At 42.0% G+C, this 13,147-nt stretch overlaps 1 protein-coding gene across 5 annotated transcripts in view; it reads left to right on the forward strand.

Annotated features, from left to right (window-relative positions):
* MCF2L2 (MCF.2 cell line derived transforming sequence-like 2) overlaps window positions 1–13,147 on the forward strand; it is a 493,994-nt gene that overhangs the window by 134,154 nt on the left and 346,693 nt on the right. The gene's annotated exons all lie outside the window — the stretch shown is intronic.

The following is a 13,147-nucleotide window of genomic DNA, read 5'->3' on the forward strand; positions in this document are numbered from 1 at the left end:
TCTCAATCGTTTCACAATTAAGAATGCCTATCCGATTCTGTTGATTATGGAGTTATTTAACTGCCTCAGGTCCTGCTCCTGAGAAACCTTGTGACCACTGCTTTGTCCCAGAGAGTCTACGTACTGCCGTGCTCCAGACTTACCATTCTCCCAAAGCTGCTGGCCACCCTGGGAAGAATCAACGCTTTTGGGCCATTTCCCAACAATTCTGTGGCTTAGTCTACGTGCTTCGTAGCTGCCTGTTCCATGTGTGCTCAGAGTAAGACTCCACAACACCTTCCAGTGGGCCTCCTACAACCCATACCCAATTGAGAGAGGCCATGGACCCACCTGTCTATGGATTTCATTGTGGAGTTACCCAACTCCCAGGGCAACACAGTTATCCTTATGGTGTTTGACTGGTTCTCAAAAAGTCTCATTGTATTCCACTTAAGAAGTTGCCCACTTCTAAGGAACTGAATTCCATTTTTTGCTTGGGAGATCTTTCGCTTACATGGGCTACCCAAAGTGATTGTCTCGGACAGGGGTATTCAGTTTTTGTCCCAGTTCTAGCGAGCCTTTTGTGCACAGTTAGGAATTCAGCTTGCTTTCTCCTCTGCATATCCCCCCAGTCCAATGGGGCCGCAGAATTAGCCAATCAGTCCTTGGAGCAATTCCTACATTGCTATATTTCTGACCATCATAACAACTGGTCAGACCTCTTACCGTGGGTGGTGTTTGCTCACAATAGTGCCTTGAATTCGGCTTCCTGATTGTTCCCATTTATGGCAAACTATGGTTTCCAACCTTCCATGTGTCCTGACTCATTTATTCCTCAGAGTATTCCTGCGTTAGAGGAGCATCTCTGTGGACTTTGTTCCACTTGGGCACAAGACCAGGAGGCTTGGCGACATGCTAATGATAGGTACAGACTCCATGCTGACCGCAGACGCCTGCCTGCACCTTCCTACCAGGTTTGAGACCGGGTCTTGCTGTCATCTCGCAATCTCCGACTTTGTGTTCCCTCTGAAGTTCGCACCTCGGTTTATTGGGACTTTCCTCCTGTCTCCTTATTAAAACCTTTGGTCTGCAACCACTTTGACACAACGTGCCTTGTCCTTACCCTGCACAGGTTAAGAACCATAAGGTGTATGAAGTACAGTCCATTGTTGACTCCCGTAGGTTCCATTGGCGCATGCAGTACCTGGTGCATTGGAAAGGGTACAGTCCGGAGGAACGCTCTTGGGTCTCATCCTTGGACATACATGCCCCTGTCCTCCTCTGTGATTTCCAGAGATGTTTTCCCCTTAAGCCTGGTGGTCCTCCAAGGGGGAGGGGTCATTGAGGAGGGGGTAATGTCAGGGCTGGGCTCAGCCTTTCCTTCTCTGAGCTGGCCACTCAGATGTCTGCTAATTGCCCACTCCTAGCTCTCCACAGTGACTCACCTGTGGATGATATCCTGCTCAGTCCTGCCTACTTAAGCCGTCCAGTCCAGATGATCTCTTCGCCTTGGTCACATTTCTAGAGATGCTCTCCTGTGTTCCTGTTAAAGACTTGCTTGGCTGACATTCCTTCTGGCTTCAAATCCTGCTCGTTCTACTACGCTGTTCTCTGGCTCCCTGACTTCTTGGCTTGTCTGACTATCTGTTCCAGTTCCTGAACTCTGGCTAAGTTTTCACTACATTTACTCTGTTTACCTTTTTTTATTATTATTAAACAAATGTTATTTAACTGTCTTTCTGTCTCAGTCTGATTCATGGTTTCTGACACCCGCACAGTTGGCCAGTGAGGAGGGGGCACCTCCGGCTCCCCTGCACACAAAACTGGTGAAAAAAAAAGTTTGTCCGTCAATTTGCTGCCCCTCTTAAAGTGCTGCCTGGGACCATTGGTCCCACCAGTACCCATGGTAGGGCCAGCCCTGCCCTTAGGTTTAAGTTTATATGTCTCCTTTACACTTTCAAATGGAAGGATGCCTAAGTCATTCAAGAAGAGGATAGTTAAAGACAGGAATTTGCAATATAGAAAGTGATGGGGTAAGGGGTGAGAACATTCTGTGTTTAGGTTTTATCTTATCTCAAAATCTTAAGGAGTGCTTCGTAATTGGACACGAGATCGGTCCTCTTTCTCTACTCTTTAGCCATAAGAAATTGCTGCTTGAGATAGGATCACAGAGATAGGATTCTATGGAGACCCACAGAGGCCCCTTTAGGTGCCTGCCATTTGGTCAGCTGAGTAAGTTAGGTCACTTGATAGTAGTGTCGTAAGAGGGGGAGATCCAAACCACTGCTGTGAAGGATATACTTTATCTTTGGCATTCAGCTATGGTACATCTTTCGGGAAGGATTTACCTGTAACGGTATATAGCATTTGGTAAACTCTAGTCTAGAATCTTCTTAGCACTTAGAAGACTGGGTTGGAATCTCACAGTAATTTCAATCCAATGGTATTGAGCAAGGGACTTTTAATGTAGTTCAAACAGAGGGTTGGGCACACCCAAGCAACTCATGTGAACAAAAACCCCAATGGCCGTCTAGATATCCAAACAATGAGGAGAAATCTCCTTTGAATCGAATTACCCACCCCGAGATATCCAATCGCTTCACTTAAGGTGGATTAACTAATATTTGAGGAAAAGTCTGCACTAGTCACGATTGCTACTGGAGATACAATTGAAGCCATGATAAAAGTGGTTATAAGCGTATTAAGCCAAACACAACAGTGGGAGGCAAATGTAGTTGGTGAGTGCAAGTCCTTAAGTGGGAGTGGAATCACAATTACTGAGGTGTGGTGGACGTGCAGAAGGATAACATTAATATTCTACACCATTCATCCAATCACTTGATCGTTTATGGACACTTACTTATTTAGTCATTTAGTGATTTATTTATTCACTTTCTCAATTAATGAATGATTATATATATATTTTTTATTTTTTATTGAAGTTCCTCACAATCTTCACAGGGAGTGTGTGGTGTTTTGATACTTTGTGTTTGATATCATCACTTAATATGGTATGAGTCACACTTTTTTGAGATGTGTATAGCAAATGTTATTATCATTTGTTGCACATTATTTAGATAATAGGAGGTCACTGTGTACACAGCACAGGAGTGTTTATTAGAGTGCCGCTGTTTAGTCCATGGTGATTAGAAGCATAAATTCAGATATAGGTTTGAGTTGTTGTAGGCGGCTACTGTAGTTTTAGTTTTTCATCAAACTATAAGCGCGGTGGGGTTAGCACGAGTTAGAGGGCAGGCACTTGTGGACCATCAGTTTTGCAATACTAATAACTTGCAGGGCCCCCGAGCCGAAAAGATGCCTACAAGAAATTCTACCTTACTGGAAAACAACAATAAATGATTGTCCTGAAAAGGTTCAAGTAGGTTGTAAATAACACTGACAAACCAATGTCCCATGGTTTAGGATGGGGGGAGAACAAATGAATCAACAAGTGCAACCTCATGAATGAAAGCAAAAATTAATCAATTAGCATAAACAGAACTTTGAAAAATAACAAACAAGGCCAACATCTGGTCCTCAATGGTGCTAAAGGCTAAACATTGCTCTCTCAACTGAAGAAAAGGCACGTGGACAAACCCTTGAAGGACCACACCATCATAAATAAACCTTCCACGTATGGTGATAAACCATGCAGGAAGTAGATTTTCAATCTTTAATCATTGTTGGGATAACATAATTTGCAATGCCTCTGTTTCCCAGAACCTGTGTTTTAATAGCCAAACTGTTAAAGTCAACCACCAAGAAGCAGGGTGGAAGATTGGTCCTTGAGATAACAGATCCAGCTAATCTGGCAGAGGCCACAGAGCACTGGCTAAAAGATGAAGGTGGTTGGCATCCACACTCTGTGTGGGCAATCTGGAGCCACTAGAATGACTGGAATGCCATCTCTTTCAATCCTGAAGCAGACATGGTAGAAGCTTCACAGATGGAAAGACAAAGATCAATTCATGCTGATTTCACAGCTCTACCAAGGCTTCCACTTACAATGTAAGAAATAAAACACTTGCCCTTCAACAATGCAAGGGACAGAAGCCACCACAACAAAGCTATCGGTTCAACCATCCAACCATCTTATCTAGAGACTCAATGGACTTTCTCCACATCGTGAGAATGTTTTTCTGTAAAGTTCTGGAGTGTAATTAAGCAAAAGGAGCTGCCTAAGAGGTGAATACTATCAATCCCAGCACTCACAAGTGGCTCTATAGGAAAGACTGATGTTGGGATCAGAGCTGCACTGCAGTTTTATTAAGACCTTGGTATCAAAGGAATCCAGGAGAAGCTCCAGGTATTTCAAGCACTGCCAGAGTTGACCTTTTGGTAATTAGGATCCATCCAAGTTCCGCTATATGATTGAAAATTTGAAGTCTTAGCCCTTGTACACACGATCGGAGATTCCGACGGAATGTGTCCGATCGGAGCGTTTTGATGGATATTCGGACTGTGTGTAGTCTGCATCGGACTGTTTCCGTCGGAATATCCATTGGATCAACTTTTCCAACTTGCCGGAAATATTTTCCGACAAAATGCTCCGATCGGACATACTCCAATCATGTGTAGAGAATTCTGATCGGACAAAGTGCCACGCATGCTCAGATCAAATTCTTACATCAAAGCTATTGGCTGCTAGCCTGAACGTAGTCCCATCGTAACTAAATTACGTCATCACGTTCTGAAAGATCGGATTTTCCGACAACTTTGTCCGACCGTGTGTATGCAACAGTTTCAGACAAGATCCGTCGGACAAAATCCGACGGACAAAATCCAACAGATTTGGTTGTCGGAATCTCCGACCGTGTGTACAAGGGCTAAGGCCAAAAAGGTCTGTTGGTGAAGCAAAGGCTCATCCAAGTATCTGATGGCTGGGATATCTTTGTGCCATGAAGGCCCAGAACAAGTGCAAGGACCTTTTGTGAATACTCTCAGGGCTGATACAATGAACCAGAAACTGAGTGGTGAGCACTCATTAGAGAACATGCACAAATAAAGCACTCAAGCGCAAGTGTCACAGCTGCAATGCAAATGGCGAGGAATTGAAAACTGTAGCATGGAACAGAATAGACACTGCCAAGCTGTCAGTGCAGAGACATTGCTCAGTAATAATAAAACAGAAAATAGCCCAGCCCCCCACACATTTTCCAGCCAGAAATCACAATACCAACAAAGTGCTGCCCTCTTCAGTAATAATATATATCAGAAATATCTCCAGCACCGCCATTGGAACTAGAAACACTCAGGATATGCCATGGCCCTGGCACCCAATAAGGAATGACTGACAAATGCTGGCCTCACCTTAAATGCAGAGTTCTGTGATAGTTGGAACACAGATGGGGTTGTCACCACGAGGAATTCAGACCGCTGCAGAGAGAACACCATTGTCCTTAGGGAAAACCTGCACTTTGAGTACTGGTGAGACTTTAATGCTGCGTACACACGATCAGAAATTCGGGCAGCAAAAGACCGATAAGAGCTTTTGGTCGGAAAATATGATTGTGTGTATGCTCCATCGGACTTTCTGGCCGAATTTCGGCCAGCAAAAGATTGGGAGCATGTTCTCAATTTTTCAGTCCTATCCGAAAATCCGTTAGTGTGTATGCAATTCTGACATGCAAAAACTCACGCATGCTCAGATTCAACTACGAGATGGAAGCTATTGGCTACTGGCTATTGAACTTTCTTTTTCTAGTCCTGCCGTACGGGTTGTACGTCACCGCATTCTTGGCGGTTGGAATTTGGTGTGAACGTGTATACGCAAGACAGCTTGAGCAAAAATCCAGTCGGAATTCCATCGGGAAAACCATCAGAGCTTTTTCCAACCAAAATTTGGATCGTGTGCGGCATAAGGGTTTAACACAATCCAGCATGAATCTCCCAGTACTTATTGGCTCACTGGAGAGACTTCCTGGAGTCTAAATATCCACCATGAATCTACCAGCAGCAGTTGATATTAGAAAATCTTTCACAATCATTTGAAAATTCTAGGAGAGGAAAGCGACATTCATTCTCCAGAGGACACTAAATATAACTGTTAAAGTGTGAGGTGGTAGGGTTTATAGCCTTAAAAGGGAAGGCCTTCTGTTTTTATGTGCATAATGTCTGTTTCTCCTGTAGGTGGAAGTATAAGCCCTTGTACACACGGTCGGACATTCCGACAACAAAATCCGTCTGATTTGTTTCGACTAATTTTTTCCGAAACTGGTGTTGCATACACACGATAGGACAAAGTTTTCGGAAAATCCGATCGTTCAGAACGTGATGACGTTTGTTCGTTGCGACGGGAATACTTTGCGGCTACTAGCCAATAGCTTTGGTTTCATAATTTGATCTGAGCATGCGTGGCACTTTGTCTGATCGGAATTCTCTACAAACAAAGTCCGATCGGACCATGTTGTCGGAAAATTTTATATCCAGCTCTCAAACTTTGTTGGTCGCACATTCTGACGAAAAAAGTCAGATGGAGCCCACACATGGTCGGATTATCTGACAACACGGTCCGATCGGACATTTTCCGTCGGAATTTCCTACCGTGTGTACAAGGCCTAACTAACAGAATCCTGGCCCAGTTTACTATATTATGAAATGTGGTGAAGTCGGGTGAAGAGAATCTTTTTCCAGTTTACTATAATATAAAGTGAGGTGAAGTCAAGTGAAGAGAGGCAAAGTGAAGGGAACCACGGCCTAATCTACTATAATGTAAAGACAGATGAAGGGAGGTCAGTGAAGACAACCAGGGTCTAATTTAATATTATGTGAAGTGAGGTGAAGTAGGTCAGTGTTCAGTTCAAGCATCCCATCATGACAAGAAAAGTGACATGTTTTGGAATTTTTTCTGGACACAGGTTCACTTCAACTCAGTGTGTATTCTAGTTTATCAGCTCCAGGTTCACTTCACCTAATCTCATATTACCTACTGAACTCCTGTTTCCTTTCTCCTTAGATAATTACACCTGGTGTGTACTATTTTTCTTTCTGCAATTTCCATTTTGTCTTGCAACATTCAGGTGTAGTGTCATTGTCACATTTATGCAATTTCAGTTGCTGCCAGTGCAAATTGCCCACTGATCAAGTGGCTTTATTTCTCCGAGTCAATGACCTGGGACAAATGCTGACTTTATATACTATACACTTTTTACAAGTCAGTGAAAAAGAAAAGGTTGAGGCTAGAGATATATAAATGTGTAAATCCCTGCGCAAAATTTTGTGAATATTAATAAATAAATAAAATCCTTAAACCGATTTCTAACAAGCTGCCACACTATAGTGTAGATCTTCACTCTAGACAGTAAATAATAAATATAGAGGGGGTGCTATTAATTAATATTAATACCCCAACTGGTCTTAATCCTTCTACTCAAACAATATTATGCAAATATCCAAAACACAATAGCCAGTACAATAAGTGAATATACCATGATACTCTGATTATTATTTAAAGTTATTAAATAAAGTATCCATCATTTAAGTTCTTCTATGTGTTCCAATAATATCAATTCCACCGTGCTATTTACTTCACACCCAATGTGCTCATGTGAATGGATCACTCACTAGACAATGATGACAACTTTTGTAAAAAGGTGGTCACTAAATGCTTTGTTCCTGTAAATCCTCACTCTCCTTTTATCATGCTGGCCCCTTAGGTGTGGGCAAACGATCTTGTATCAGAGAAATCCTCCTACTTAGGCACTGGTACCTGATCTATCCAATACTGTTTCCTCCACTCCACCATGTAAACCAAGAGATGGTAATAGTATATTGTATTGTGTAGTAATTTTATTTATAAATCGTAAGAGCAAATAAAAATATTGCTGACAGGAAAGTGCCCATACATCGACACAGATGTAACCCGCCTGTTTACAATAGTAAGAACGCCGCTGCTCTGCTCATATCCTGGCACCGACGTGGGTTCCACTGACCGGACGTTCGAGACAAAAAGTTGCTCACGTTTCATCAATCTGACTTCATCAGAAAGAACTATACCTTGTAATAAAAGTCAAATAGATATGTGCATATCTAGGGCCCTTTTACCTGGGTGTTCTGATCACATCTGCCTGTCAGTTTTTTCAAGCAGATCTGAATGAAAGCTCCAGGTTTGTGAATCGTCAAGCAGACATAAACGGATGTGTGTCAATTTATATTAAATTCTGAGTCTATCTAGGTAGGTCCAAGAAAAACATAAAAGGTCTGTAGCCTTTTCTGTTTTTATTTGGGACATAAATATGATAGATTGGAGGTAACAATGTAAATGGACACACATCCATTTAAATCTGCTTGCCCATAGAAAGCTACTGGGCCAGTTTTGACAAGAAACAACTGAATGGACACCGATGTCACAAAACAGAGGGTACCCATGTGAAGGGGCCCAAACAGAGAACAAAGTCTTTCATTTTTATTGTGTATATATATTGTGTATCTTCTTTTTTCAATCATCATAATCCCTGATCGACTTCCTGCACAGTAAAGTTACCTCATCAGCAATGCAGTAATAGAATATAAACAGACTCCAAATAGTGAAGTTTTTCTTAAAGCCAAATTTATTTAAAAACCCACCATTGCACTTACATGTATTAGTGCTACTCACAGCACTTGTATATAATCGTCTCTTCTAGAACATTATATATTAGTGCTGTCTTAAAGGACCACTAAAGGCATTTTTTTTTTTTTTTAAATAACAAACATGTTATACTTACCTCCACTGTGCAGCTCATTTTGCACAGAGTGGCCCCGAATCTGCTCTTCTGGGGTCCCTCGACGGCTGTCTCGGCTGTCTCCCGCAAGGACTCCACGACTTCATGCGAGCTCCCTCATATGATGTGGAGTGCTTGCGGGCATGCTCCCGTGATACAGCTGGTGGTCGTAGCCGCTCACTGTATCACTCGGCCCCACCCCCCAGCGTGCCGTGTCATTGGATGTGATTGACAGCAGCGAGGCAGTATCTTGTCCTGTGAGCTGGACTTGATTTAAAAAATCCGCAGATGTGTTTTATAGGGAAAGTGTAAAACAGAATGTCCAAAATTTTGACCTTCCTGGGCCACAATGTAAGAAGAGGAATTGTCTGGGGCCACACATAAAATACACTAACAATAGGATAAACTAATGCCGCATACACACAACTGTTTTTTTCCGTCAGAATAAACTCTGACATTTTTTTTTCCGACGGAGTTCCGCTGAAACAGTCTTGCCTACACACTATCATACCAAAGTCCGATCGTCTAGAACATGGTGACGTACAACACGTACAACGGGACTAAAAAAAGGAAGTTCAATAGCCAGTAGCCAATAGCTGCCTATGCGTTGTTTTTGGTCTGTCGGAACAACATACAGATGAACAGTTTTCCCGATAGGAATTTATTCCGTCGGAAAGATTTAAAACATGTTCTATTTCTAGTTCCGTCAGAATTTTCGAAAAAAAAAAAAGTCAGATGAGGCCCACACACGATTGGAATATCAGATGAAAAGATTCCTTCTGACTTTTTCTGCCGGAAAGTCCGACCGTGTGTACACGGTATAACAGTATCTGGATTGATGGATGTAGTAGCAATTCTTAATGAATTCTTAAGGTTCTCATCAAAAATGTTGGTTTTAAGCCCCATACATACACAGTTTTTCTGCGGAGTTTTTCCTTCAGGTTTATCAAAACCATGTAGAGCAAGGGCCTGCCTGATTGCATACAAACATGAGGTTTGACCTCAGATTATATGGTTTTTTTAAAATCTGAAGGAAAAACTCAGCAGAAAAACAGATAGTGTGTATAGGGCTTTAATGTATGTGCTGCTGAAAACTGATGACATGAATAAGGCATAATTGTGAAGAGTGGGATATTTTCTTTGGGAAGAGAAAATTTATAAAAGTCCGGTAAAGAGACAGTCTATTTTTTTCTTTAGCCACATGTGTTCTCTAAGTGCAAATACATTTTTTTACAAAAAAAAAAAAAGAAAAAAAAATTTCAAAGAAAGTTTCTGATTTTGTGTTGGGTTGCATTTATAGCTGTCTTGGGTCACAGGTTGCACACCCCTGGTGTAGATTAGAACATTACCATGTACACATTTCAATAACACTTACAGTAACTGCAACAAGGTTTTCTCAATTAACACACATTGACACAATTATTCCAACTTCCTTTATCCAATTAAGCAGGTCTCCTGTGACTGAGGGGATAACTATACTTGGGGGGGGGGGGGGGGGGGGGGGGGTGTTACTGGTGGAGATCTGTACTCGCTGTGACCTGGAAAGTGTATGTGTGCCACTCAGGCTCAGTAAAGAGGGGGTATTTAGATGGTACATCCGCAGCTGCTGTTAGAGTGCTGACAGGGGATGGAGCCCGTCCTGGCTCCTGGAAGAGTTCAAGGTAAAAAGGGGTAACCCCTGCAAGTTGCACATCTAAGGTGTCCTAGAGAGGGGAACGGAGGGGCAACCTCAGCCTGGACTTTGATCAGGCCATGCCCCAAAGCGGTTCACTCCGCCCCCACAGATCCCCATGATTAAGCTCCAGGGGCCAGAGTTGAAATGCATTGGGGTACTCTGTCTACTGACCTGTACGTTATGCTCTTCTGACCCCTGCACTCTGTGTATTACTAGTGCAAAATCTTGCATACAACACGAATCAGCAGTACTGTTCAGCTATACAGTTGGAAATTGTTTATTTTGTTTCATTCAACCAAGCCTTCTATAAACTTTTAACAGCATACATTAAATACTGTACAAATGTTAGAATACAATTGCTTGTATTGCTCTGCTACTGCAATGGTGCCTTATTGGTGACTGTTAGGCCTAGGTTCACTGGGTGGAGGTACACATTAATTGAATAATGAGTAGGGGCCTAGAAGAATGGCTTGGCAAAGGGGGCAGTCCCTTAGGTTGCTCTTCTGCCAGCTATTGTTGGGGACCTTTAAGAAGCCTTGGTGCACTTATTGAAAGTCTTAATAAACCAGCATGCAGTAAGGATGAAGTATAGGTACTGGATAGATGCTGGATGGATGCAGTATAGCTGCAGTAGAGGTGCCATATAACCAGTGTCCTGCCTCTTGTGGCTCAGCCCCTGCAAAAAATGGGCAGTGAGTCCTCTCACCAGCCCCTGTGGTGTGCCTCTGAATTCTCGCTGTGAAAGGGGGGCCCCCCCTCTGCCTCTCCACTGAATACCTCTTGTGATCACCGGTAGTAAGAGGGTGAGAGGACGCTGAGGTCTCCCTATGGCAATGGTGCAGATGCTCTGTGCTGGGTGTCTATGCTCCCAGGCTTCAAGCTGGTCTGGCCTCCCAGTAGCCCTGTCATCATGCAGGTAGATGTGCTCTCATCAGTTCCCACTGCGCCAAGATTAAGAGGTTTTATGCAGTCTGGTAAAAGGCCTCTTGCCACTCCCTCTTCTTCTTAACGTCCTCTGTGAACTGTAGTATAAAGGATCCATTGGCCCTATTCTATGGCTGATATCGTGAACTACAACTCCCATTATTCTCAGCACCCTGCATAGGAGGCCATAGACTTCCAGGTTATAGCTCTTCCCCTGCTGGCTGGAGGGGATAGTGCGGCATGCTGTCCAGCATCTAAGTAGAGATTGAAGCAACTAAGGGCAATGTCTCCTTTTCTATGTTGTTGTAGTCCAGTACCTGGCTACACATATAATATGGTAATGTTAGTTTAAAAGCCATTTGTAATATTTTGACATCTGTAAATTTCATGAAAATAATAACTTGTAATCCTGACATGAACATTCTTTTTCAGGCACTTCCTGTTATGGGGTGACAATTCTTTGTTCCTGTCTCCCAATTGATATCCTGCATTGTTGTTTTATCACATGTGCTGTCAGCATAGTCTATAATTATAAGCAGCTGTGCTGATTGCATAATCAGGGAGCTTACACTTAGCAATGACAAACATTAGAATGTGTGTAGCCCGGAAGTGGCTGCAAAGAGGTCATAGGAGATCAGAAGTAAGAAATGCAAAAAGGGTTAAAATAGCATTTAAAAATAAAATAAAAAGCATGTTTATTGTTACTGCTTTCGATAACTAGCCATCAGGGCTCCATCAGTTAGCCCTTGTACACACGCATAATAAGTGCAAAATTATACCAATGCATTCAGTGAAAAATTCCACTATGAAGTGGTGCACATAACACATAAAATCTTACGTAAGTATTGATTACTATGTAAACATATATTTGTGACTATAAAGTGAGAGAAAATAATTTTCCAAAAAATCCAGGAGACAAAAAAAGTGAGAAAAAAGGAAAAAGGGTCCCAATAAAACAGTACAGAGTCCTTTGTGTATAGTATTATAGCGCTTAGCAAGATAAAACACGATTGCAGTAGTGACCCCAGATGACGTCTTCTACGACGAAACGCGTCGGGACTCTACTGCAATCGTGTTTTATCTTGCTAAGCGCTTAAACTACTGTACACATGTGAGTTTTGTACTTTTATCTTTTATTTTTCTATAAAAAACGGAATTACACTATTTTTGGTCCCTGTTTTCTTCTTCATATGTATTTAATCATGCCTATGGATATATCTGGCTGGAGTTAAAATACCTCTCAACATATGAAGGAATTGGTTATACTCAAGGTCCCCCTGGATAACTGGTTGCTGTAAGAATCTGCATATGTTTGCAAGAGTCTGTATGATCCCCCAAATGTAAATTTGTGAGGATCCAATAATTCCGGTAAGCGTTCAATTCGCCTGATGATGGGAACTTCACGTGGTTAATGCACGAGTTTTTCATGAAGGAGGTGTAACATATTTCCTGCACACTTGTGGACCATAGAAGGATACTATACACAAAGGACTCTGTACTGTTTTATTGGGACCCTTTTTCCTTTTTTCTCCCTTTTTTTGTCTCCTGGATTTTTTGGAAAATTCTTTTCTCTCACTTTATAGTCACAAATATATGTTTACATAGTAATCAATACTTACGTAAGATTTTATGTGTTATGTGCACCACTTCATAGTGGAATTTTTCACTGAATGCATTGGTATAATTTTGCACTTATTATGCTTATGTAAGGAAGGCATAATTATGTTTGGTGTTTGAAGTTTTGAGAAGCGCTACACTTTTATATAGCATTGTTTACTTCACACTCGATACCCTAGTGATGTGTTAGCAGCTCTCCTGTGTGTTTCATTTTTCATTTTTTGGTAAGAATAGCGCAGTGTTTTGTTAC

This window comes from Lithobates pipiens, unplaced genomic scaffold, assembly GCF_037356315.1.
Source record: "Lithobates pipiens isolate NorthernLeopardFrog02 unplaced genomic scaffold, aLitPip1_a1.2 Scaffold_18, whole genome shotgun sequence".
In the NCBI taxonomy this organism is placed as follows: Eukaryota; Metazoa; Chordata; class Amphibia; order Anura; family Ranidae; genus Lithobates; species Lithobates pipiens.